The sequence below is a fragment of the Moschus berezovskii genome, chromosome 19 (genome assembly GCF_049115385.1).
Source record: "Moschus berezovskii isolate FMDL1 chromosome 19, NW_MosBer_1.0, whole genome shotgun sequence".
Lineage (NCBI taxonomy): Eukaryota > Metazoa > Chordata > Mammalia > Artiodactyla > Moschidae > Moschus > Moschus berezovskii.
Genome location: NC_142478.1, coordinates 24,725,783 through 24,752,414, shown reverse-complemented (window position 1 = coordinate 24,752,414; position 26,632 = coordinate 24,725,783). Strand labels below are relative to the sequence as shown.

Below are 26,632 nucleotides of genomic sequence, written 5' to 3'. Positions count from 1 at the left end.
CCACGTCTCCTGCATTGGAGGCAGACGCTTTAACCTCTGAGCCACCAGGGAATGTATAAACTTTTCTGAATGCTTAATCTATTCAAACTTCCTACTTTTGCTTACCTTTCACTTACCTTTTGACTTTGAATTACATGATTAAAAAATGTATAAAATTTTGAATGCTTAATCTATTCAAACTCATATTCTGAAAAATGTTTTTGGAGGTAAGTATGTGGAATACTATTTTTAAAAATAAAAATTATATAATTTTTATTGAACATTGCATTTTAACCTGGAGCATACAAACTTAAAATGGTATAAATGTTTTTTATTTTTATACAATTAAAGATTACAATCCGTTTAGTTATTACAAAATACTGGCTATATTCCTCATGTTGTACAGTCCATCTTTGGGCCTTACACCCAATAGTTTGTACATCCTGTTTTCCAATTCCTTTATTACCCATCCTCAGTGGTAACTGTTAGTTTGTTCTCTTTATGTTTGAGTCTGCCTCTTTTTTTCTTATATTCAGTGGTTTGTTCTTTTTTAGATTCCACACATAAATGATATATGGTATTTGTCTTTCTCTGACTTATTTCACTTGGCATAACACATTCTGAGTTTATTTCATATTGCTACAAATGTTTGCATATATTTGCTCCCATTCTGAGGGTTGTCTTATTTTGTTTATGGTTTCCTTTGCTGAATAAAATCTTTTAATTAGATACCATTTTATTATTGTTTTATTTTCATTACTCTAGGAGGTGGGTCCAGAAAGACTTTGCTGCAGTTTATGTCAGTTTCTGCCTGTGTTTCCTTCCAAGACTTTTATAGTGTCCAGCTTTACATTTAGGTTTTAGTCTATTTGGAGTCTATTTTTTTTGTATGATGTTATAGAGTGTTCTAATTTCACTTTTTTACATGTAGCTGTCCAATTTTCCCAGAACCACTTATGGAAGAAACTGTCTTTCCTCCATTATATATTCTTGCCCTCTCTGTCAAAGATCAGATGACCACTGGTGTGTTGGTTTATCTCTGGACTTTCTATTCTCTTCCTTTAATCTGTATTTCTGCTTTTGTGCCAGTACTATATTGTTTCTTCATTTTGCTTACTATGCTGCTGCTGCTAAGTCACTTCAGTCGTGTCCGACTCTGTGTGACCCCATAGACGGAAGCCCACCAGGCTCCCCCTTCCCTGGGATTCTCCAGGCAAGAACACTGGAGTGGGTTGCCATTTCCTATAGTAAGTAGTCAAAAATTACTTAAATAATTGCGGTGTATATGGCAGAAAAAAGGGCTAATATGGGTAATAATCCCAGAACTAATACAAACATAAATAGGAAAATAACTCAGTACAAAAAAATAAGTTAACTGAGCATTCACAGATGAGCAAGTATCAAAAGCTAATAATTGCCTAAAACATTCAAACCCACAATTAGCCAAAGAATGACTATTTGATAATGACACATTACTTACAGGATAATCAGGACATTACTTACAGGACACATCACTCAGCACCCATCAGAAAGGCAAAAGTGAATGAGTTATAACATCTATTGCTCTCAGGGATTGAAGGAGAAGGGAATAGTCATGCAGAGGGTAATGTAAAATGTGATAGCCATTTTGGATGCTATCTGGCAGTATTAAAATAATACTAAGGATTAATACCTGTGATTAAGAAATTAAAAACCTATCAGAAAAAATTGTAGTATTCAGGGACATTTATTTAAGGATGTTTGCTCATAAGAGAACAAAGATAAATGTATAATCAATAAAATATATAAATCAAAGTACATCCATGCCATGGAATACCATGTATCCATTGTAAACTATGATTGATAGGTATAGTTGTTTACTTCCAGTTCATAAAAGAAAGTTGACATTTGCATATATAATTGTGAGGTATTATTTTTGTAAAGCAAAAACAAAAAGTCAGCCCTAAAATCAGATAAGTGAATCTATTATAATAGTATAAATATCAATTATAAAAGTTTTTATATAATTCCATGCTTAAATAAAAATACATTATTCTAAAACTGAATTGCCAACCTCAACTTCTTTGGGAGATATAATGATGGAAAATGAAACAAACTGAACTTAAAAATATGCATCTCATTAGAAATTTATATAAAGTTATGCATTGACATTTATAATGGCCTCTCAAAGTAAAATGAACAAAAGCAATGAATATCTGTTCATTTAAAGGCCAGAGAGTTCTAGAAACACATCATCTACCCTTCTGATATGATTCGCAAACATTAAAATATTTAGGGAAATACCAGAAAAGCAGAAAAATTTTACTAAATTGATAAAAATAAAATTTCTTCAATTAATTTTGAGATCACTGTGTTTTTCCTGTTTCTGAATAAGAGAGCTAAACCATATTTAAAATTTGTAAAAGGTATTATCTTTTATAGTTTTGGCCTTTCAAAAGATTACTTGTTTCTAATTATATCTAAACATGTTCACATTTGCCTTAAAATAGTCACTTATTGCAACGGAGTTAACATGCAAAAATTGTTGATGCTAATAAGCAATTTGATTTAGACATTTTTTACTAATATGCATCCAAATATTAACAAATGAAGTTTAAATATTGGATCTCACCATATATGTTACAGTACATTTGGGGGAATTATCATTTTCATATTTGCATCAGTGCTTTGAATAATAATAGATGTTTGGTTCAAATCTACTTTTAGTTTCACAAGTTTTTTAAAAGAGAAGTCTTTTCTTTCTTTAATTCTATACACTTGGATTAACAGGAGTAATCTAAGGCATGTTAGCCTAATGAAAGAGAAGTACTGAGACAAATCACATTCATTTCAGTTCACTTGATCACTGGCTCACTCATTTGTAAAATCTAATGAAACAGTTCTGGAATGAAAGGGAGAAAGACAGAAGCTCTGAAAGATTTGTGGGAAAATCTGAATAAATCTGAGACAGTAATACAGAGTTTAAGGAAGCCGATACTTCCTGTGAGAAAAGTTTATAACAACTAATTTTACTGAATATAGTGCAAGTTACTTCATAAAACTGACTTGCTGCTCAATCAGTTTGACTGAATATGTTGAACCATGCTACACTGTTATCAAAAATTAGAAATAGTTACCTTGAGTTAACACTTATCCATAGAAAGTAGAATTATGTAGAATTCAATTATAGTTTATTAACTGAAACATAGATTTCAATCAATTATCCATCCACCTGGAAACCAGATCACTTGGTTAACCTCAAATAATATTACTGACTTTTTAACCTCCTGGAAATATTAAGTAGGTGAAAAATATACAAGTAAAGGAAAAAACCACAATCAGATAATTCCCTGCCAATTTCAGGAATTCTTTGTTTTCTGAATTTGTCTGAGGTTTTGAGTCTAGTCCAGTTTTGTAGCACTACTGTGACAATGCCTGGGATTCCCTTGTGGCTCAGATGGTAAAGAATCTGCTTACAGCACAGAAGACCTGGATCCAATCCTGGGCCAGAAAGATCCCTGGAGACATGAATGGCTCCCCACTCCGGTATTCTTGCCTGGAGAATTCCATGGAGAGAGAAGCCTGGCAGGCTATATAGTCCATGGGCTTGCAAAAAAGTTCGACATGATTGAGCAACAAACATACACGGGACAATAGTTGTTTTTGTAATATATATATATATATATATATATATATATATGTATGTATGTATATACACACTTGTGTATACAGCACACACAAACACACTCTTCAGTTCTGGTGTGTGTGTTAGTCGCTCAGTCATGTCCGATTCTCTGTGACCCCATGGACCATAGCCTGCCAGGCCTCTCTGCTCATGGAATTCTCCAGGCAAGAATACCGGAGTGGGTTGCCATTTTCTTCTTCAGGGGTTCTTCCCAGCCCAGGGATTGAATCCAGGTCTCCTGCATTCCAGGCAGATTCTTTACCATCTGAGCCACCAGAGAAGCCCTGGTAAATACTGTTCTAGTAAATATCAATAAATGAATTTAGCTCACTCCAAATAGTAGTAAAATGTGGTTTTGTGTAAATTTGAAACAAAGATGCACACACACATTTAACAAACCAGTAACAAATATGGAAGAATTGAGTTGAAAATCTGATAATGTAAAACCATCTAAAAATATCTTTTTTCACATTATCAGTGCTAAGTTTGTGTAGAATGCAGCAGAATGATGCTTTAGAAAATTCTGGAAATGTGTTTTAAGCCAGAAAAACATTCTTCCACAACTTGTGGTTGTTCAATTGCTCATTTTGTACAACTTTGCAACCTCATGGACTGCAGCATTCCAGGCTTCCCAGTCGATCACCATCTGCCATAGCTTGCTCAATTTCATGTCCACTGAGTTGGTGATGCCATCCAGCCATCTCATCCTCTGCTGTCCCCTTCTCCTCCTGTCTTTAGTCACTCCCAATGTCAGGGGCTTTTCCAAAAAGTCAGCTCTTTGCATCAGATGCCCAAAGTAAAGCTTTAGCCTCAGCATCAGTCCTTTCAATGAACACTCAGGAGTGATTTCCTTTAGGATGCACTGGTTTGATCTCCTTGCACTCCAAGGGACTCTCAAGAGTCTTCTTTAACACCACAGTTCGAAGGCATCAATTCTTCAGTGCTCATCAATTCTTTATGGTCCAACTCTCACATTCACACATGACTACTGGGAAAACCATTGCTTTGACTAGATGGACCTTTGTTGGCAAAGTAATATCTCTGCTTTTTAACATGCTGTCTATGTTTGTCATAGCTTTTCTTCCAAGGAGCAAACATCTTTTAATTTCATGGCTGCAGTCACCATCTGTAGTGATTTTGGAGCCCAAAAAAATAAAGTCTGTCATTGTTTCTGTTGTTTCCCTACCTATTTGCCATGAATAGGGACCAGATGCCATGATCTAAGTTTTCTGAATGTTGAGTTTTAAGCCAGCTTTTTCACTCTCCTCTTTCACTTTCATCAAGAGGCTCTTTAGTTCCTCCTCACTTTCTGCCATTAGGGTGGTGTCATCTGCATATCTGAGGTTATTGATATTTCTCCCTGCAATCTTGATTCCAGCTTGTGTTTCATCCAGCCCAGCATTTCACATGATGTACTCTGCATAGAAATTAAATAAGCTGGGTGATAATATACAGCCTTTACATACTCCTTTCTCAATTTGGAACCTGTTGTTCCATGTCCAGTTCTGTTGTTTCTTGACCTGCATACAGGTTTCACAGGAGTCTGGGTAAGGTGGTCTGGTATTCCCATCTCTTTAATAATTTTCCACAGTTTGTTGTGACCCACACAGTCAAATGCTTTTTGAAGTCAATGAAGCAGATGTTTTTCGGGAATTCTCTTGCTTTATCTATGATCCAGTCGATGTTGGCAGTTTGATTTCTGGTTCCTCTGCCTTTTCTAATTCCAGCTTAAACATCTAGAAGTTTTGATTCATGTACTGTTGAAGCCTATTTTTAGCATTACTTTGGAGAATTTTGAGCATTACTTTACTAGCATGTGAAATGAGTGCAATTGTGCGGCAGTTTGAACATTCTGTGGCAATGCCCTTCTTTGGGATTGGGATGAAAACTGACCTTTTCAAGTCCTGTGGCCACTGCTGAGTTTGCCATATTTGTTGGCATGTTGAGTGCAGCACTTTCACAGCATCATCTTTTAGGATTTGAAATAGATCAGATGGAATTCCATCAGTTCCACTAGGTTTGTAGTGATTCGTCCTCAGGCCCACTTGACTTTGCACTCCAAGATGTCTGGCTGTAGGTGAGTGATCACACTATTGTGGTTGTCTTGAGTCATTCTAGATCCGTTTAAAATGAAATTCATTATACTCAACTCTATACATTTTGGGTTCTGTTTAATCCTTGAAACGAGTGTATGTACATACCTTTATCTGACATGTATCTTAGCTTCATATGAATCTTAAATATGGTGATTTCACAATGATTTTAGCCACCCCCTCTTCATGGATATTTATATTTCTAGGTTTTATTTGTTCCTACAAACACAACTAAATAAAAATTCTCACTTTTGCATTTTCATTCTTGGACTTCCACTTTTATACAATCAGTTCAGTTCAGTCACTCAGTTGTGTCCGACTCTTTGCAACCCCATGAATCACAGCATGCCAGGCCCCCCTGTCCATCACCAACTCCCGGAGTTCACTCAAACTCATGTCCATCGAGTCGGTGATGCCATCCAGCCATCTCATTCTCTGTCGTCCCCTTCTCCTCCCACCCCCAATCCCTCCCAGCATCAGAGTCTTTTCCAGTGAGTCAACTCGTCGCATGAGGTGGCCAAAGTATTGCAGTTTCAGCTTTAGCATCAGTCCTTCCAATGAAAACCCAGGATTGATCTCCTTTAGAATGGACTGGTTGGATCTCCTTGCAGTCCAAGGGACTCTCAAGAGTCTTCTCCAGCACCACAGTTCAAAAGCATCAATTCTTCAGTGATCAGCCTTCTTCACAGTCCAACTCTCACATCCATACATGACCGCTGGAAAAACCATAGCCTTGACTATAGGTAGCCAAAAAAAGTCCTGATCCTAAAATATGAAGATTTTAAAGTGTAATGGCTATGATTAACCTATCTGCCTATATTATATGGTATTTTCTATGTTTAATGGTAATGATTAAAGTTACCATTAAAGATAGAAAATACCATATAATATAGGCAGATAGGTTAATCGTAGCCATTACAGATGGGCTTCCCTGGTGGCTCAGAGGTTAAAGCGTCTGCCTCCAATGCGGGAGACCAGGGTTCGATCCCTGGGTTGGGAAGATCCCCTGGAGAAGGAAATGGCAACCCACTCCAGTATTCTTGGCTGGAGAATCCCATGGACGGAGAAGCCTGGTAGGCTACAGTCCACGGGATCGCAAAGAGTCAGACATGACTGAGCAACTGAACAGAACGGAATGGTAATGATAGCCACCTTCTCCAGGATCCACTTAATGTTAAATATTATTTTCCATTTAACATTACTCTTAATGTAAAAAGTGGCTACTTTGTTACATCTCTCTCCATTAACTATTCTGTTTGCTTGTGGTTTCTTGACCTACTCTTGAGCCCACTTTTCACAGTGAACCTTTAAAGACTCTTCATTTCTACACCCCAGTCTCCCCCATCCAGCTCCTTGGTGTTATCTTTAATAATCCTAGTACAGTTCATTAGATTTTTCCCTTAAAGTATCCACTCACGGCACTGCAATGTGTATTTAAATAACCAAGCATGGTTTCATTAACATCTACTAAGATAAATGTAGTGTGTCGAAATTTATTTTTCCTTGTTTTCTGGTTTAAACTGTATTCCTCTAGTGAATAATAAACTCTATGAAAGAATTTCCTGTCCTAAAATATGTTTCTTTTGCTCTAAAAGAAAAAAAAAATTTTGTGTGAGTATACTGTTTTCTGTTTTTTCCATCCCACTGACTTCTACCAGGTAGAAGCTGTTGTTATCTAATGCTGTTTCTTCTATAAGTAACTTGTAATTTACTGACAACCTTGGAATTCTGTATGCTTGGAATTTAAGATATTCACTAGGCTAGTGAAGGCATTTTTAAATTAGTCTTGCCTGAATGTGATAAGATTTTTGAATCTTTCTTTGGATTAGATTCTTTCTCTTTGATTTATGTAATCATTTCTTTTATATCATCTGTTCCTTTTCTTTTTCTAAAACACATATTATTTTTTATATTCTATCCCTGGCAGCTGTTCTACAACTTTCTTATTGTTTCCATTACATGCCTTCTCTATTTTGTCCTGTGGGTTCTGTGCTATTAATTTCACATGATCTGCCAAGCCACTAACTTTGTGCTGAATACTGATGACCTAGTTTTCCAAATGCTTAAATCAGTTCTCAAAATGTTAATATCGTGATTTTAATAACTTAATTGGTGCTCCTCGAGGGCTCATATTATCATGTTGTTAAGGTTGTTGTGTGCCAGTTCCAATGACTGTTTTAGCATGAGCAACTTGATCTCTGGGTTCTGTTTGTTATTCCTTTCTGTGGTTCCTTGTGCTCTCAAGCATACGAAGCTTTGTAAAAAATTATCCCCTTTCACACTCTTGGTGATCAGATTAAATTGTCAGACTGGATTGGACCAAGGGATACTCACCAGAAGGCACTTTTCTCTGCCTCTGACCAAGCAGAAGACAATCTCTTAACTGCCCATTGTCTCTCTGTGAGCTGGCAGGTACAGCTTTTTCTCAAGCATCTCTGTACTAAACCACTGCTGGTTACTGGAAAATCCTGTTCTAGTTCTCAACTCAGAGCCAAGTCCTGTGCTTCAGGGGATTCAAATGAAGGCTTCTGCCTCAAATGCTCTATTTTTCATGTTAAAAATACTATCATCTTAACCCAGAGAAGACAAGAGATAGAAAAAAGGGGGATTTTTTTCCCCTCAAAATATCTCTCCCAGTAAAATTAACTCTTCAAATAAAATAATGAAAAATTATTATTCAGGAACATTATGTATACTAAATATTAAAATAAGTAATATTTTAGTCTGTTTTTCTTCAAAAAAAAATCATGTGCAAACTCCAATATCATCCTCTGAGGCTTCACATGTGGTCTGCTCATTCTGTTATCAACACCAGTTGGGCTAGGGGTAGAGACAGAAAGGAAGAAGGAATGTAAGAATTGGTATATTTAGTCTTTAAAATATTGCACTGCAATTTTAGCTAAGTACTATTTCTAAGCGGGTATTTTCTTTTTTAGAGAAAATGATGCAGGGTGGCAGAGGTTTAGGAAAAGGGTGAGAGACTCAATTAACTGTTGGCAAGATACAGTGTAGCTGTCTGTCCCCTTTACTCTTGTATTCTGCCTTATGAATGAATGCTATTTATGAAACGTAAGTAAATCTAACATTAGTGGAGTGATGCTGCTGACTACAGAGTAGGTTCTGGAACTTTGTCAAATTAAAGATGCTCATAACAAACTGACCCCTCCTCTTGTGTGTAATACATCACTCGCAAGTATGGGCATCATTCAGGAAGCCTCCTTCATGAAGCATTGTCTGGACACTATTGTTTGGCAGTTAGCTTCAGTGGGGTTAGTCTCATAACTCACAAAGTTGTTACGTGTGACAGTAAGATCAGTGTTTAGAAAAAAGTTAAATTCACAGTGTAAAATTGTATGAGGACTATTTACTAGGTTAACTATTGCTGTTGAAAATATAGGCCTAAAATTATGCACAAAAGTATTCAATTTCTTGTTCACATATTAACCCAAGGAGCTGGCAAAAGAGGATTATCTGTTGCTTAGTGTGGTCATTAAAGGATCCTGGTGGTGGGCAGGTCTGCTCTCTTCAACATGTGGTTTCCAAAACTTCTCTGTGGGTTGCCTTCATTGATGTCAGGAGAGGGAAAAGCACAGATGAACAGATATGGTGCATTTAAACAGGCTAGTTTGGAAGTGGCTCCCACCACTTTGACTCAAGTTCCATTGATTGACAGGCAGTCACATGGCTCACCTGACTGCAAAGGAGGTTGAGGCTAGGAAATATAGTCCAGCTTTAGGCCTAGGAAATAGTTAAGTGTCTGCTTCATTGGCTTAGGTTAATCATTATAAAAATGTCAGCTTAAGATACTGTAAATATAATTTAATATTAAGAATTATCCATACTTATCCAGAAGCAAGGATGGAATCAGTACTTTTATTTTTTTCTATTCCTATAAAGCACACTTCTAAAATGCTCTACATGTGCTTCCAGCTCATAGTAAATGGAACGTTTTTTTTCTTGAGAGGAATATTATAGCTCATTCCAGCTTTTCATGGAAAGAAAATATTAAGAAAAAGATATATCTGGAGATTATCTAAATTTCTGAATTTTTTCTTCTAATATATTTAGTAGCTGCACTTTGATTTTGCCTGGTAAAGTTTACACTACCAATTTGCCACTGCACATAGTTCTGTGGGAATGGCTTCGGCATACTTGCTGCAAAGCCATGCCCCAATTAAATGTTTGCCTGTGCACCAACCATGCTAATCAGACTATAGCCCTGGGCATTAAAGTCTTACACGGACTAATACAAGGACAGAATGTCATAAACAACTAACTATTTAATTATGATGTCAATGCCCTGAAATGCAGCGCTGTGTTCTACAACTGAGATTGATGAACTCACTTGGTTTTTTCCAACCCAAAGCCTAGTTTATTTAGACTTCCTCTGATATAGTGAGCAGTATGCATCCAATTATATATTTCACTTTTGTATTGATTTTTGCTTAAATCAGATTCAGAATCCTTTGCTCCTTTCTGAGGAAACTAACTCAAACACCATGTAAATCCCTCTAGCTAGGCCATCCAGAGAAAATATAAGGCATTAGATCTATATTTGCAGTTAAAATGTATACCACTTTAGCAACTATGATCAACTGGTCTTTTTGGCAAATAATTTAAAAATAAGTTAATAACTATGATTGTGGTACCAGGTATCATCCAAGCAGGCCAAAAAATTTTTTGTAAGATTCAGTAGGGAGGAAAACTTTGCCTGTCTGTACAGGAACATGTCACATTTCTGGCAGTTCTCCTGCATGACTCTCAAACATCCATTCCACGTAAGGTTTAAGAACTAAAAACTGCATTTTCAGGATTCAAAAGCTGCCAGGTTCATGGCTACAGCTTCTACCCAGAAGGAGAAATCAATAAGTGCTGTTGACTACCTGTCTACTTACTCTACAGAGACATTATTTTTATGACCTTGAGGGCATATTATAAAATTTAACTTTTCTGACCAAGAGACATCAATTGATAATTAAAATTCTCATGCTGCAGCTATTTTTAATTTTATGGCTTAAAAATACTTAATTGGCATGTACCCTGAGGCTTTTTGCAATGGTTTTATCTTTACAAATAATTAATAATCAGGATTAAAAGCAATATTTTAATTTCTAAGCAATTTAACTGTCCAACTTTTAAGTCTATTGTGATCATATTCTTGTCAGACAGTCTAAGAAAAGCAGATAAAACAGATGACTATAATCAGTGTTAACATAAAAGGGTCTAAGAAGAATTAAATTAAGTCAACAATTTCAAAATTATCTTAAAAGAACTGGATACTATCACTTTATTTTGTAGCTAGCCTAGCAACTATTTGTTTTGAATATATGTTTTCTAGCAAAGGCCTAAGACAATATATACGTATGTCAATCTTAGGTATGACAATGTTAATATGGTAAACTCAAGAACCATTCATATAACACATATTACAATCAGACTGCCATAAATTTTGACTCCACAGTTAACAACGATTAAGACCCAAGAAAAAAGTTTTAAGTATTATGACCGAATAACAAACCTAGGGATCTTCACATGTGGTATACCCATTGAAATTTGGATTATTACTGCCATTTCCATTCTGAAGGCAGTAATACTAACTCAGAGATTTTCTTTCTTCCTCTCCCTCACTGTCTATCTTGTCCTATATCTAGCTCTTCATCTGTGAAATTAGTAAAATTTGATGCTAACTTTTGTAAATCTGTAACATTTTGATTTTTCTTAACACCTGACACAATGTACATTCCTTTCAGATAGTAATATGTGTACGTATATGTGGTTTTATACTGATATGAATATATTATCTTGATGAGCAACAACAAACCATAAAAACACAGAAGGAAATCTCAAATATTTTGAGATATCTAAGATGCTATATTGATACACTTACAGCTAAATTTAGTTTAGTGAATAATAGTTCAATCACAAATTGAAAGGTGGGAAATACCATAAACTGAAAAGTAACAGAATCAGAAAAATAAAGATCTTCAAAGTCTTCTTACTGTAACCCTTGGATTGAAAAATATGGTAATTTTCATAATAGTGAGGAATCCATTGATCTCCAACTAGGCTGTAACTTCAGGTTAGCTCAACCTCTTTATATAGACCTCTTTTTAAGAGAGATTTGGAGAAGGAAGAAGTTGCAGTAATGATCAGGGAAATGAACAGAACATCATGACCAAATATAGATTTGGTAAGACCTTGGCCTGGGTTATTAACAGAGTCCAAAGATTGCATTAGGAAGAAATGGAGAATTTTCAGGATACTGAAACTTCCAGTCTCTACTGGAAGGGAAGAGTAGAGATTTAAGGTACTTTCTAGAAGTGTACTTGGGCTTTTGAGACACTTTTGAGAGCATCTGAAAGGAAGTTTTCTCTTGCTAATATGGATTACTTTTCCTATAAACACATTGATGTATTGTTTTGCCAAATTATCTCATCCACTAGGAAGAGGATGAAGAAAAGAGGAAAAAAACTGTATTATGAAGTAATAATATTACTTCATTTCCCTGTCTATCAGATCCAAAGCATTTTGGGCATTATATATTTTCATTTGGAACTTTCTATAACTTCCCTAAATAGTTATTTTAAAGTGAAAATTATTACTCTATTTCACTTTTAGAGCTAAGGTTGATAAAAGCTTCCTACTGCTGAGTGTTCCAGAAAATTAATGATTCCTTTTGGTATCATTTTAAATTTTCCAGAGCTTTGTAAATAGGAAACAGTCCATCACTTTTGAACGTTTAATCTGTTTCCTATCTCATTCAGAAACCTTGATTTCCCTTTTCTTTAGCCCCACACTGAAAGGACCAGCAAATACAGACCTTTCTACTCTCAAATTTTATCCATAATCTTAATCTTATTCACTGCTAACCATTTTCTGGTGCTTCCCCTTTTATGCCATGGAATAGGTTATTGATGGTACTTTTATCAACACTGAGGTAAAAGGACAAAGCTGTTCTTAGCTGAAGTGAGAGGCCACTGGGGACAGGAGACATCTAGATCCCTCAAATTGCCCTCAAGAGCTCAGAGGACTGATAGCTTTGCAGAAATCCTGAGAAATTCTTCCCTGATCTAAGCTATCATTTTCAATGATGTATGTCAAGAGCCTTCTAAATGCACTCCTGGCCCCCTCTAATTCCCTTGGTCAGAAGAACTGAGGTTACCATTTGAATCATGCTTCAGTCTCTTCATTGCAGACCTAAAAAAGCCTCCAGTGGCTTTCTATTATGGGTGGAATAAAGTCCAAACTGCAAGACCTGCTATAAGGTGTGTCTTCTGCCAGCTCTCCCCAGCTTTTCATCTACACTGCTGCATCCTTAATTGTACCTCAGAAATCCCTTGGTTAATATTGGTTGGGCCCATTTTCAGCTGTTTTTTCCCTTAGAACATTCTCCCCACAGCTTCACTACATTGTGTATTTCATATATTCAAGTGATGATGTTGCTGTTGAGTCACTCAGTCATCTCCAACTCTTTGTGACCCTATGGACTGCAGCATACCAGGCTTCCCTGCCCTTCACTATCTCTCAGAGTTTGCTCAAATTCAGGTGATGCCTCCTTAAAAACCTTTTAACAGTCCAACCAAAATAGATTCCTGTACCAGTCACTCTACCATCTCACTGATCTTATTTTTTTCATGGCTCATTATCAACCAGTAAACTTATTCTATTTATTTACTGTCTGATTTTTTCTGGCATCCCACAGTTGAGTTGGGCTCTCTGAGAGCAGAGTTACTGTGATGAATTTACATCTGGAAGAAGAGCACCTGATTCATAGTAGGTGTTCAAAATTACATGCCAGTGGCTGCTGTCTGACTTGACTTGAGAAGCTTAAATCTCCTTTCAGCTTCTTATTTATTTCCTTGAATTGGAACTAATTGCATTGCAAATCTATCATTGTGTGGATCTGAGGATTAATTGACGTATTTACATAAGATTATTTAGTGTTCTACAAAAGTCTAGACATATGCGACTAATATGCTGTAGTGGGATTCTGGAGACAGCTCCAAGATTGCAACACCTACTGAATTTTCAGAAATCTTGTGAACTGGTTGACATCACATTGCAGCTTGAAGGTGTACATTATGGAAATCAGAAAATACTACAAATCAGGGCCATTTTGTCCTTAAAGATCTGGTTATTAGATATTTATCACTGAATTCCAATCTGCATTAATAAATATTCCTCTTTGGCAATACTACAAATAATATAAACTGGTAGAAAAATTTCAAGTAAAAACAGTATTATGGATTAGGAACCAAAATAATATTAGTGACAACTTTAAGTCATATTTTAACTTTGGATTTGTAATAACTAAATAATATACTTGTATCATCAAATCTGCTGTTTTAGGACATGTTCAAAAAGGCAGCATTTTGTGTTCAGACACAGTCATTTCAAAGAAATTAAATTCTTTGAAATTTTATAAAATCTAAGGTATGTCAAACCTTCTTAAAATCCTAAGATAGTGGTTCTATTATTTCACTGGGCATTAGAATCACCAAGAGAGTTTTTAAAAATTTCAATATCCGTGAGTCAATGCCTATAACCAATTCAATTTGAATTTCTGATGTGGGAACCCAGATACCAGTGTCTTTTTATGCTCCCTAAATGATTTCAGTATGCAGACAAAGTTGAGATCCACTATCCTAAGGCACTGAGAGTCTTTAATGGGCAGCATGCCTAGTAGTTATGGATTTACTATGAATATATAGATGGAATATTTCTACTTAAACCGTATGCCAGTCAAGTTAAACTTTTGTAGATACATTATGTTATTGTCTCTGAAATGTGTTTGGTTGAAATCCAAGGAAGACAAATGAGCGCTCGTCTTAGAAATGGTTTAATTTGGCAGACACTGCCACTTCCATAAACAAACTGTTGAACAAAATCAATTCTTGGAATCATTATAACTTTAAGAATAGGAATTAAAGAACTATGTGGCAGATGTTATACGTAGCTGCAGAAAACATAATGGAAACATTTGTACATTTCATTATAAATAGTACTGTTTCTCCAGGTGCCTTTCCATAGTTTTAAAGGTATACTACGACAGATTGGCTTATCCATTCTTCTCTACTCTTGTCTCGACATATTCTAAGGTAAGAATGCATTGCTATTATCAGGAAATCTCTAATAGTGTCAGTTAAAATGGATAGTGTCAATTGTTTTCATTAACAATTTGCCAAAATATTTCAGAAAAAAATATGACCACTCCAAAATGTGGTCATAAAGACATCTCTCTCATTTTAATCTTACTAGCTAGCTTTATCTATCTAGATTTAGGTAAAAACATTTCAAGCTACAGAGTAGTTACTGCTGTTGTTTTCTTATATCTGAGACAGAATGAACTTGAAAACAAAACAAAAAACAGCTAAAATAGAAGAAACAGCTTCAAGGAATTTATCACAGTGTACTAGGGATAGAATGGAAATTCCTTCTGCATTATAGGAGTTTGGTATGTATTTTGAAATGCGTAAACGGGGCCATTGGAGACCTGCAAATTAAAGATTTAGCATCACTGCCAGCTATTTGTTGCTCTGAAAGAGACAAAAGTTGAATAGACAGAATCTTTTTATTGTTAGTCTTTTTCTCCAACCAATAGAATGTATTTTTTTCCTTTTTTTATGTGATACGGATTTAGAACAATGCTGCACTGTAAAACTGTATACGTTGTAAAATGCTCCAATTTATGAAATTTAACTTGCTTTCAATTAGTTTCTTATGATTAAACATTTGCTTTAAAAAGCAATCCTCTTATTTGAATTATCATAGCTATTTAAAAATACCTGTTTAAAGGAACTATTTGTAATTTCCTATACAGTACATTGCTGTATTTTTTTTCTACGTCACATGGGATTTTTTTATTGTTAAGGACTGCTATTTGGAAATTTATTGGTTTATGCCAACATAAAAGAAAACCACGAAATTTTTAAGTGCTATGAAATGCCATTAAATTGTGTATAGAGGATCAAAGTTGATGAATCATAAATAATTTCCAGCATATTATATATCATGGAAATGCTGAAAATTTAAAGAGGTAAGCCCAGATAATCATTGTAGAAGACTGCATAAAAGGGATTGGAAAAGGGAAACTAGTGCATAGTCTGACTCCCTCTGTGAATCCACTTGCCAGGTCACCTGACAAATAATCCAATCATTTCTCTGATGCACAGTCGTACACTGAGCTTCTGTTGCATGATACTATCTGAATACCAGTCCAAGAGTAAACAAATTTTTATTCAAATATGCTGAGCCTTCCATTTCACATTTATGAGAACTGATTCTTTACATGAGCACACTAGGTTCACCTTGAATAGTAGAATTAAAAATAAGTTTATTTTTATGAAATGTTTATTTCAGAAATGAAATATACATTTCATGTTCATCTAGGTAATTTTTACTTAAATTTTAAGTCATTATAGCGCAGTGCGGAGGGCGGTGCGCGCGCAGAGGGACTGCCGGCGTTCCCTCGGAGTAGGAGTGTGTTTGTGGCTGCTCGCCCGGGAGGGCCGCAGCAAGGTGGAGCAGGAGCTCGAGGTGCTGAGGAAGCAGAGGCTGGCTGAGCTGCAGCCGAAGCACGGGGATCCTGGGGATGCAGCACAACAGGAAGCAAAGCACAGGAAAGAAGAACTGAGAAACAGTATCTTAGCCCAAGTTCTGGATCAGTCAGCCCGGGCCCAGTTAAGTAACCTAGCACTTGTAAAGCCTGAGAAAACTAAAGCAGTAGAGAATTACCTTATACAGATGGCACGGTATAGACAACCAAGTGGGAAGGTATAAGAACAAGGTTTAATAGAAATCCTCGAAAAAGTAAGCCAACAGAAAAGAAAACAACAGTTAAATTCAACAGAAGAAAAGTAATGGAATCTGATGAAGATGACGGTTATTGAATTTCTCTAGAGACTGGAACTTAACGAAGTGCCAGCATTATCTAGGACAGATAATACTTGGCAGAAGTTAAGATCTGGTGGTGTGTTTACTTTGTTTATTGTCTATATACCTTTTAAAAATAAACTTTTTATGCAAAAAAAAGTCATTATATCCATTTAAAAAATTTTATATATAATTTTTTAATATGAGACATTACTTTGCCAACCAAGGTCCGTCTAGTCAAGGCTATGGTTTTTCCAGTGGTCAGGTATGGATGTGAGAGTTGGACTGTGAAGAGAGCTGACCACCGAAGAATTGATGCTTTTGAACCGTGGTGCTGGAGAAGACTCTTGAGAGTCCCTTGGACTGCAAGGAGATCCAACCAGTCCATTCTAAAGGAGATCAATCCTGGGTGCTCATTGGAAGGACTGATGCTAAAGCTGAAATTGCAATACTTTGGCCACCTCATGCGATGAGTTGACTCACTGGAAAATACTCTGATGCTGGGAAAGGTTGCGGGCGGGAGGAGAAGGGGACGACGGAGAATGAGATGGCTGGATGGCATCACCGACTCTGTGGACATGAGTTTGAGTGAACTCCGGGAGTTGGTGATGGACAGGGAGGCCTGGCATGCTGTGATTCATGGGGTCACAGAGAGTCGGACATGACTAAGCGACTGAATGTTTTTGAAAAGCATTAGTAATTTTTAACATTTATACTTAATTTACATACTATATAAAACTATTCAAATTTTTAATATGAAATATATTCATATTCATAATCATTTACACCTAAATATTTTAGAGTTTGTTATCATTTTTAAAGGATATGACAGTAACTATTGCTAATAGAGTACAAATTAAATCTTGATTATAAATATAAAGTGACTTTTGTCAAAGGCAAGAGAAATATATTGTAATAATATACAACTTGAAAAAATGTTAATTTTTGAATTATTAAAGTTTTAATTCTGATTTGTATCCAAATACCATTCATGCATTAACAGAACAGCTTAGCTCATACAATAACAGCATTATATTTTCTTTGATTTGTTGCTAAATTTTTGACATTTAACAAAAATATATAGTTATATACATATTCATTAGGTTCCTAGAATGACTGTTGCAAAATGCCACAAGCTAGATGCTTTCAGTTCACTTCAGTCGCTCAGTCGTGTCCGACTCTCTGCAACCCCATGAACCACAGCACGCCAGGCCTCCCTGTCCATCACCAACTCCCGAAGTTCACTCATACTCACGTCCATCGAGTCGGTGATGCCAGCCAGCCATCTCGTTCACATTCGTCCCCTTCTCCTCCCGCCCCCAACCTTTCCTAGCATCAGAGTCTTTTCCAGTGAGTCAACTCGTCACGTGAGGTGGCCAAAGTATTGGAGTTTCAGCTTTAGCATCAGTCCTTCCAATGAACACCCAGGACTGATCTCCTTTAGAATGGACTGGTTGGATCTCCTTGCAGTCCAAGGGACTCTCAAGAGTCTTCTCCAGCACCACAGTTCAAAAGCATCAATTCTTCGGCGATCAGCTTTCTTCACAGTCCAACTCTCACATCCATACATGACCACGGGAAAAACCATAGCCTTGACTAGACGGACCTTGGTTGGCAAAGGAATGTCTCTGCTTTTTAATACGCTATCTAGGCTGGTCATAACTTTCCCTCCAAGGAGTAAGCCTCTTTTAATTTCATGGCTGCAATCAGCATCTGAAGTGATTTTGGAGCCCAAAAAAATGAAGTCTGGCACTGTCTCCACTGTTTCCCCATCTATTTCCCATGAAGTGATGGGACCAGATGCCATGATCTTTGTTTTCTGAATGTTGAGCTTCAAGCCAACCTTTTCACTCTCCTCTTTCACTTTCATCAAGAGGCTTTTGAGTTCCTCTTCACTTTCTGCCATCAGAGTGGTGTCATCTGCATATCTGAGGTTATTGATATTTCTCCCAAAAACACAAATTTATTCTCACAGTTGTAGGGGCTGGAAGTCTGAAATCAAGATGTCGGCAGACTATGCTCCATCCGAAGCGTCTAGGAAATAAGATTCTTCCTGGCCTCTTCTAACTTCTGTAGCTCCAGTTGTTCCTTGACTTGCAAACAGCTTAACTCCACTCATCACCCATTCTTATATGGTCATCATCTGTCTTTGTGTGTTTCCATGTCTTTAAATGGAGGTCTCCTTGTGTCTGTGTTCAAAGAGCCTATTTCCAAATAAAGTTCATAATTACTATGGGTTAGGACTTTAATATATCTATTTTGGGGAGCAGAAACCAATCAACCCATATAAAAAATATTTTTCAGCTTCTTATAAAGGCATGAAGCTTTCCAATTAATTAAATTATTAATAAAGGCAACATATAACATAAATTTTAGGCATGCAATAAATATGTTGGATTTAATTTGTCGTCTGTTGGATTTGTCTTCTTTTCCTTGGCCCCCAAAATATTTAGAATGGACTTTAATAACATTTATTGCATCCCCTGGAGAAGGGCATGGCTACCCACTTCCATATGAATGCCTGGAGAATTCCATGGACACATAAGCCTGGCAGGCTGCAGTCCATGGTGTCACAAAGAGTCATACAACTGAGTGACTAACACTTAACATTTTTATTACATTGTAGATTAAAAATGCAATATGTTAAAGTATTTCTGATTCAGTTCATAAAATATCTGATGTAGAAACAGTATCTTTAGCCTTTTATTCCCAGTGTTCAGTGCACAAATTATATTGGTGTTCAATAAATATTTGTTTAAAGAATTAAAAAAAAATGTTACGAAACCTGAAGAGAGGAATGAGAGAGGAGGCAAAAATGTTCTTTTCTCTCTCTTTAAAAAACTATTTTCTACAGACCATGGAACAAGCCTGCTGCTACTTTTTCTCGTTTTTGAATTCTTAACTTTTGTAAAGATTTTTAAAAAAACACACACATTACATTCTAGAGGGAAAAGTTTTACTTACTTATTTTCCTTACTGTTAGGAATCAAAGAAACCTAGATTTCTAGTTTTTCCCTAACTTCTTGCTTTCAAAAGCCACATATAAAATAGACCAAAGCAAAAAACACAGTGATATGAGTCACAAAAACAATGATTTTCATCTCTTCTGCTCACTGAAGCATTCCTAAGGGCTAGAATTGCCTGGCACACATGAGGCATCAATTAATGTGTTGAATTTATTGAAAATATTCATACTTCTCTTGTGGGAAATACTTGAAATGTGTATTTTCGGTTAGGTTACTCTTCTAAGAAGCAGAACACACAGAAGGTATCTTTTAGATGCCTAATAAAATTTATTAAAGTAATGACCCAATCTCACTGCCACAGAGTCACATCTTTAACCACTCTCTTGCCTCAGGTGATAGCATGTTGTCACATCACAGTTGATAAACAGTGCCGTCACAACATTTTCTTCCTTTTTTTAACCTCTCTAATGGTTAGGCAAATGCAAGAAAGAGAAACTTACATATGAGCTACAAACTTGGTGAGATGGAATTGTTAATGAGCTCCTCTTAAAGCTTTTTTCCTTGAAGGGACATGAACTTACCACTGCATAAGAGTTGCTTCCACTTCTAGCAGTAATTAGGTCAACTGACCACATTTTAGGCCTGTATAAAAAAGGAAAGTAAAGAAATTGAAGAAAAAGTTGCACATTAAATTTTACTTATATCATATTATTAAAAGCATCCACATATTTGTCTGTTCAGCCTATTTCATTGTTAATATGCACACTGAACAAAAGGATAGACTAGATTTTTAAAACATAATTTCTATTTTAGAACAGTTTTAGATTAACAGAAAAATTTCAAGGATTTAATGGAGTTCCCCAAACCCCCAAACTCAATTTCCTCTGTTATTAGTGTCTTAAATTATACAACATATTTGTTATAATTAATGAACCAGTATCAATATTTACCATTAACTAAAGTCCACTGTTGTTGAGGTTTTCCTACATTTCATCTATGTCCTTTTACTGTTCTGAATAGGTTCAGTTCAGTTCAGTTCAGTTCAGTCGCTCAGTCGTGTCCGACTCTCCGCGACCCCATGAATCACAGCACGCCAGGCCTCCCTATCCATCACCAACTCCCGGAGTACACTCAAACTCATGTCCACAGAGTCGGTGATGCCATCCAGCCATCTCATTCTCCGTCGTCCCTTTCTCCTCCCGCCCCCAACCCTTCCCAGCATCAGAGTCTTTTCCAGTGAGTCAACTCGTCGCATGAGGTGGCCAAAGTATTGCAGTTTCAGCTTTAGCATCAGTCCCTCCAATGAACATCCAGGATTGATCTCCCCTAGAATGGACTGGTTGGATCTCCTTGCAGTATAAGGGACTCTCAAGAGTCTTCTCCAACGATATTTGGCCATCTTGTCTCTTTGGGCTCTTCTTGGCTATGGCAGTTTCTCAGTTTCTTTGCTATGAATGACCTTGCCAGTTTTGAGGGGTACTGGTCAGGTATTTAGGGGTACTGCTCAGGTATTTAGTAGAAAAATACACATTTGGATTTGTCTGATCTTGTTTCTCTTCCTCCTGATTAAATATGGGTATTTGGGGAGGTAGACCACAGAAGTAAAGTTCTTATTTTTTGGTAAGTGTTATTGTCTCATACCAGTTTAAGTTCTAGCAACATGAATTGCAGTGTTGACGTAGGCTATGATCACTTTTCTGACATAGCGTTTGAAAGATTACTTCACTATAATCTTACTCTGCTTTGTCTCTTCCATATTGTACTATGTGGAAAAATATTAATACATGCAACCTGTGCTTAAGGAGAGAGAATTTATACTCCATCCCTTCAGTGTCAGAGTATTTGCATAAATGACTTAGAATTATTCTCCATGGAAGATTTATATATTCTCCCTTATTTATTTATTCAAATAATTATTTGTGTCAGTATGAACTCACAGATACTTATTTTATATTTTGAGTTAAAATCCTATACTACTTCAATTTTTGCAGCTTGGGTTACTGGGAGCTAGGCTAAAATTAAAATAGATGAAAAAGCTTCAAGTGTAACACTTCTGATGGTTTCTTTCCTGGCCTAACAAGGGTTGTGTCTAGATGACACAAACTGCAATGACATTAGTGTAAATACATTAATTGGCTATCTAGTTGCTTAAATAGAAATCAAAATACCAGGATTGTATTCTTGCATTTTAACTACATAAATGTTTATATCATTTGGACCTAGTCTGAAGATTTTTTGCCAGCAGCATTATACATTTCTTTCCAGCATAAACATCAACCTATCAGGGAGCATTCTGGCACTGATGCAAGTCCTTGATGTAAATGTGACAGACCTACACACTGCTGGTGTTTTTTTTTTTTCATCTTTATTTTCTAAAACCATAAAAGGTTGAATCATCTTGAACAGAGTTTTAAAAGCATAATATAATATCTATTTGATAATGTTAAGTTTAAAATTCTCATCAAAACATTTTTAGTAGGGTAGTGAAAGGTATGCATTGTTTGTAAGAACATATGCTTTTAATAGAAATAGAAATTGTGAAAATGGGACAAAGACTTTTCTTCTCACTAATTATGCTCTCCCTCCCACAATTAGAAGAGGGAGTTTTATTTCGCAGGCTTAACTTTGAAAATGTATAGTAATAAAAACATTACAACCCAGTTTTCTCAGCACATACATGTAATGTCCATTTCTGAAAGGAGAAAATAAGTTTCATTAAGTTAAGGAAAAATACCCCAGTTAACACTCCAAGAGAAGATTAAGGTTTCAATATAAAAGCATTAACTCCAAAACCTATGCTACTTGATTATATTGCAATTCTTTTTGTTACTTTAAAATTTAATAAAAAGGAGAAAAATACAAAATTACATATATGGTTATAGTAAAAGCTGGAGTTGTTTATGGGTCAGGTACAGGATAAAAGGAAGCATTTCCTAGATTGAAGCAGTTTAACAAGGGAAAAAGGTAGCTTAAGCAAACAGTTTATTGAGTATTTAAAACCTATTTGGCATTATATTTTACTAAACTGTATTTCAGTTCAGTTCAGTTCAGTTCAGTCACTCAGTCGTGTCCGACTCTTTGCGACCCCATGAATCACAGCATGCCAGGCCTCCCTGTCCATCACCAACTCCCAGAGTTCACTCAAACTACACACACACAAAAAGGTTTTACTCCGTATAAGTATCACTATTTTCTTCAATACTGAACAAATACTTCAGTGATTCTCAGACCAGTATATTACTCCAATGTGCAAAATCCCATTTTCATGCATAGCATTTAAATCAGATCACTAAAAACATATAGGGTTTGAAAACTTTGAAACAATGAGGTAATTCCATTCAAGCCAGAGACCAGAATGAAAATGCATATGGACCTAAACCACTGTGCAGTCTTTCAGTTTGTAAACTCTAGTTTTTATTAGTTCATTTGAGAATGACCTAATTTTTAATGATCTCTCAAGCACATTTACCTATTTCATCCCCATATGCTCCTAATAACATATCTAACCCAGCTAGTACACGTTTGTATTACTCCTGGAAACATTCTGAGAATGATAGCATTTCCAGTGAATTAGGCATGCCTTTTATTCTTGGGGGACCTCTGTGTTTAAATGAATACTCACACGCTTCATTACAGTATCTCTAAAATACATGCAAACCCTGAGGCATACCAAATTACTGAATTAAGGTGACATAATTCTTAGAAAAAGAATTCAGTCCTGCGTTCCTAAAATACACTTATGTCTCCAAGGTTCTGACTAATTTATACTGCTAGGGGAACTGCCCCAATTTACTTTGGCTTTCAATAAAATAAGTACAGCAGCTGCTAGCTAGAGCTCTGATTTGGGACAGCAGTACAAGCCAAATTAATGGTATCATGGTATCATTATTTTTAATAGATCTTCACTTCATCAAAGTGAAAAGATTAGGACCCAATCTAAGATGTTAGGTTGTTGTTTCCTGGACTGCTCACCATGCTTCCAAATGGCAGGTTAATATTAGTTTGCTCCTGTACTAAAGAAAACATGTTCTCTTATGTATAAATAGCACAAACTATAAAGGTGGGACAATCTCGTTACCTTATTTAGTTGTCTGAGGATTCACAGATGTGAAGAAGATAGTTAGATTTAAAGAAATAGTGAAACACTATTATGGAATAAAATCATTTTTCAGGTATCCATTAAGTGACAGACCTGAATTCTTATCTCTTGAATAAAATGAACATGATAGAAGCATAATGAAATAACAGATATATCACTTTGTAGCTCTTTTAAAAGCTAAGTTATAGAGTGGTATTTATGCTAGTCTTCCTGATATCAGATGGGGAGGCTGAAGGACATGGCTATAGAAACTGAGAAGGAAGAATTTGTTCCAGTTGTAAGAATTAGATATAGTTGTGGAACAGTTGTTTACTAGTTTGCAGTTGATTTGAGTCAACTGTTTAAAACTGATTTTAGATTTCAAATCCAGCCATGTTGATGCATTTTCTAACTTGACAGCTATACATTCAAAATAAAACCCTGCCGTTAATATTTGGTAGGTAACAAAATGTATATATGACCTTCAGTGGTGTAGATAAAAATTAGCCCATGAAGTATTTCTTATTTTCATTATCTAAACACTTAAGGAAAAGGAATAAGCCCCTGTTGTGCAAATGTCTATACTTCAAAAGGCTCTTTAACAAGACACTGGGTCTTTCTTCATCAGCGAAGGGGTTCTCCAAATAAATAGAGAGCCTCAGCAGTCAGTTTGCTTCACTTTCCAGGGATGATGAAAACCAGGGTGCATCCATGAAGTGAAATCTGCTTCCCCTTATACTATAAAGATGAGACTTGTGATTGTTTTACTTCCCCTTTCATATGCTGTCTATGTTAAGAATTAAAATAGCTACTCCTTCCCTCCCTTATATTCAAAATTAAACTTCTTTTGAGATAGAAATGTATTATTTATGTTTTTGTCACATTTCCTATTTTCAAAAACCAAAACTCAACTAATTCTATACTAGTTTACTGTTAGTATTAAACTATTTGTGATTTTTTACTTCTCTGTCACAGTCCGGTTAAAATCCTCATGAAATCCAAAACGTAGAAAGAGGCAACATCTCAGGACAACCATTAACAAAAGTGACTGGGCAATCATCCTGGATGCAAGAAAACACACTCCAATTGAATAACCTAAGCCTCTATGGCAAAACTGTGCAAAACTCCATAGAAAACAAACTAAAGTATGTCCATTTTCCCCACCAATCCAATCTCTAGATGTAAAACACAAAAGTATTCTGAATGAAAAACACAGCCTGCTTTTATCAGTAAACAAATGTTGCCACCACCAAGTCATCACATCACAGCCCCCCTGAGTGAGCCCTGAGAACTCATAACCACAATGCTCATCAGAACACTGCAGCCACCCTGGAGAGACTCGGGATACTGGCCTCAGACAGCTGAGGTACGAATCAAAGCAATGCTTTCTGTGAGCCCAGACTCTTGCATCTTCCTAAACATAGAAAAGAGCTAGATAACTGAGGTATCTAGTTTTCTTTAACAGTAATCTTTTGATGTTCTGACTGCCTGGTCTTTCTTGCAAAAACTCCTGGCTCCCCAGCTTGCCTCTTCAGAGCAGTCTTTCAGAATTATCTGAGATGCTCTGTCCCATGCTTAAGACCTGTTTTGTGAATCAAATAAAACATTATGTCTAACTTTCAGGTGGTACATTTTTTTCAGCTGACAGTATTTTTTTTTTTTTTTTGGTTTTTACAAACTAGAGGTAGAGAACCCAGTCTGGCATATGCTGTTTATAAGAAGGAGGGAGAAATCAAAATAACCAAATATAGCTTGAACAAATAGATCAGTCAAAAGCAAATGAAAACTACAGACACTGTGATACAAATACCTGCTATAGAAGCTGGAGAAGAGAATGAATGAGCGATTAAACAACAGTGTGAAATGCATAAAATGGAGCAAAGACCATATATTATTTTAATTAAGCATACATTTAAAAACAGGCTTGTCTACAAAACATTGATTACTGTTCTAAAATCAGGAACACCTTGACAGAGTCAGAGGTTACTGTGATTCTTCTTGATGCATGGTTTTCAACATCTATTCAAATGAGAGCCATATGTGTATGGTGACTAAAATCAAGGACACTGAAGATATATAACCTGAGACTGGAATGAACCTTCAATTTACTAAAGGTATGAGCATGTATGGGCTTCCCTGGTAGCTCAGCTGGTAAAGAATCTGCCTGCAATGCAGGAGACCCTGGTTCAATTCCTTGGTCAGGAAGATACCCTGGTGAATGGACAGGCTACCCACTCCAGTATTCTTGGGCTTCCCTGGTGGCTCAGATGGTAAAGAATCCACCCTCAATGCAGGAGACCTGGGTTTGATCCACGGGTTGTGAAGATCCCCTGGAGGAGGGCATGGCTACCCACTCCAGTATTCTTGCCTGAAGAATCCCCATGGACAGAGGAGCCTGGCGGGCTACAGTCCATGGGGTCGCAAAGAGTTGGACATGACTGAGCAACTAAGCACAGCACAGCATGAGCATGAATAAACTGCTTCAGCACTCCAATTCTTAATAACAATACCTCAATAAGGTTATTGTGGATTAAATAAAATATATCTTAATGTGTATACTACTACTGCTTGTTCTGGTTTAAATGTTAGGGTTTATACAACAAACTGTCAAATATAAAGAAACAGAACACCACAAATTTCAAACTTCAGTTTCCATGAAAATTATTTAGGAATGTGGATAATGATAGTGATTCATGACAAATCCATGGATTTTCAATCAGTAGAAACAGAAGTACCAGTAATGTCCACTTCTAACAACCACTTTAAATCTATGAAGCACACTGTAGGAAACAGAGAAAGGTTGGTAACAGTATTGTAAGATTGGTTTTACTAATATGTTGAAAAGTGAAAACTGCAAAGAAAATGTAACATGATTTTATAAGTTTATAGAATACTTCAAACACTAGTTTTTAAAAGGGTGGCACACAGATGAAACAGTTTTTTCTCAATGTGAAATTGTGAAAAGAAATAGATTCCTTAA

The 26,632-nt window shown here is 36.2% G+C and overlaps 1 pseudogene; it reads left to right on the top strand.

Moving 5' to 3' along the window:
- Positions 1-8,931: 8,931 nt before the first annotated feature.
- LOC148774844 (programmed cell death protein 5 pseudogene) lies at positions 8,932-16,625 on the top strand (annotated as a pseudogene).
- The last annotated feature ends 10,007 nt before the right edge of the window (positions 16,626-26,632 follow it).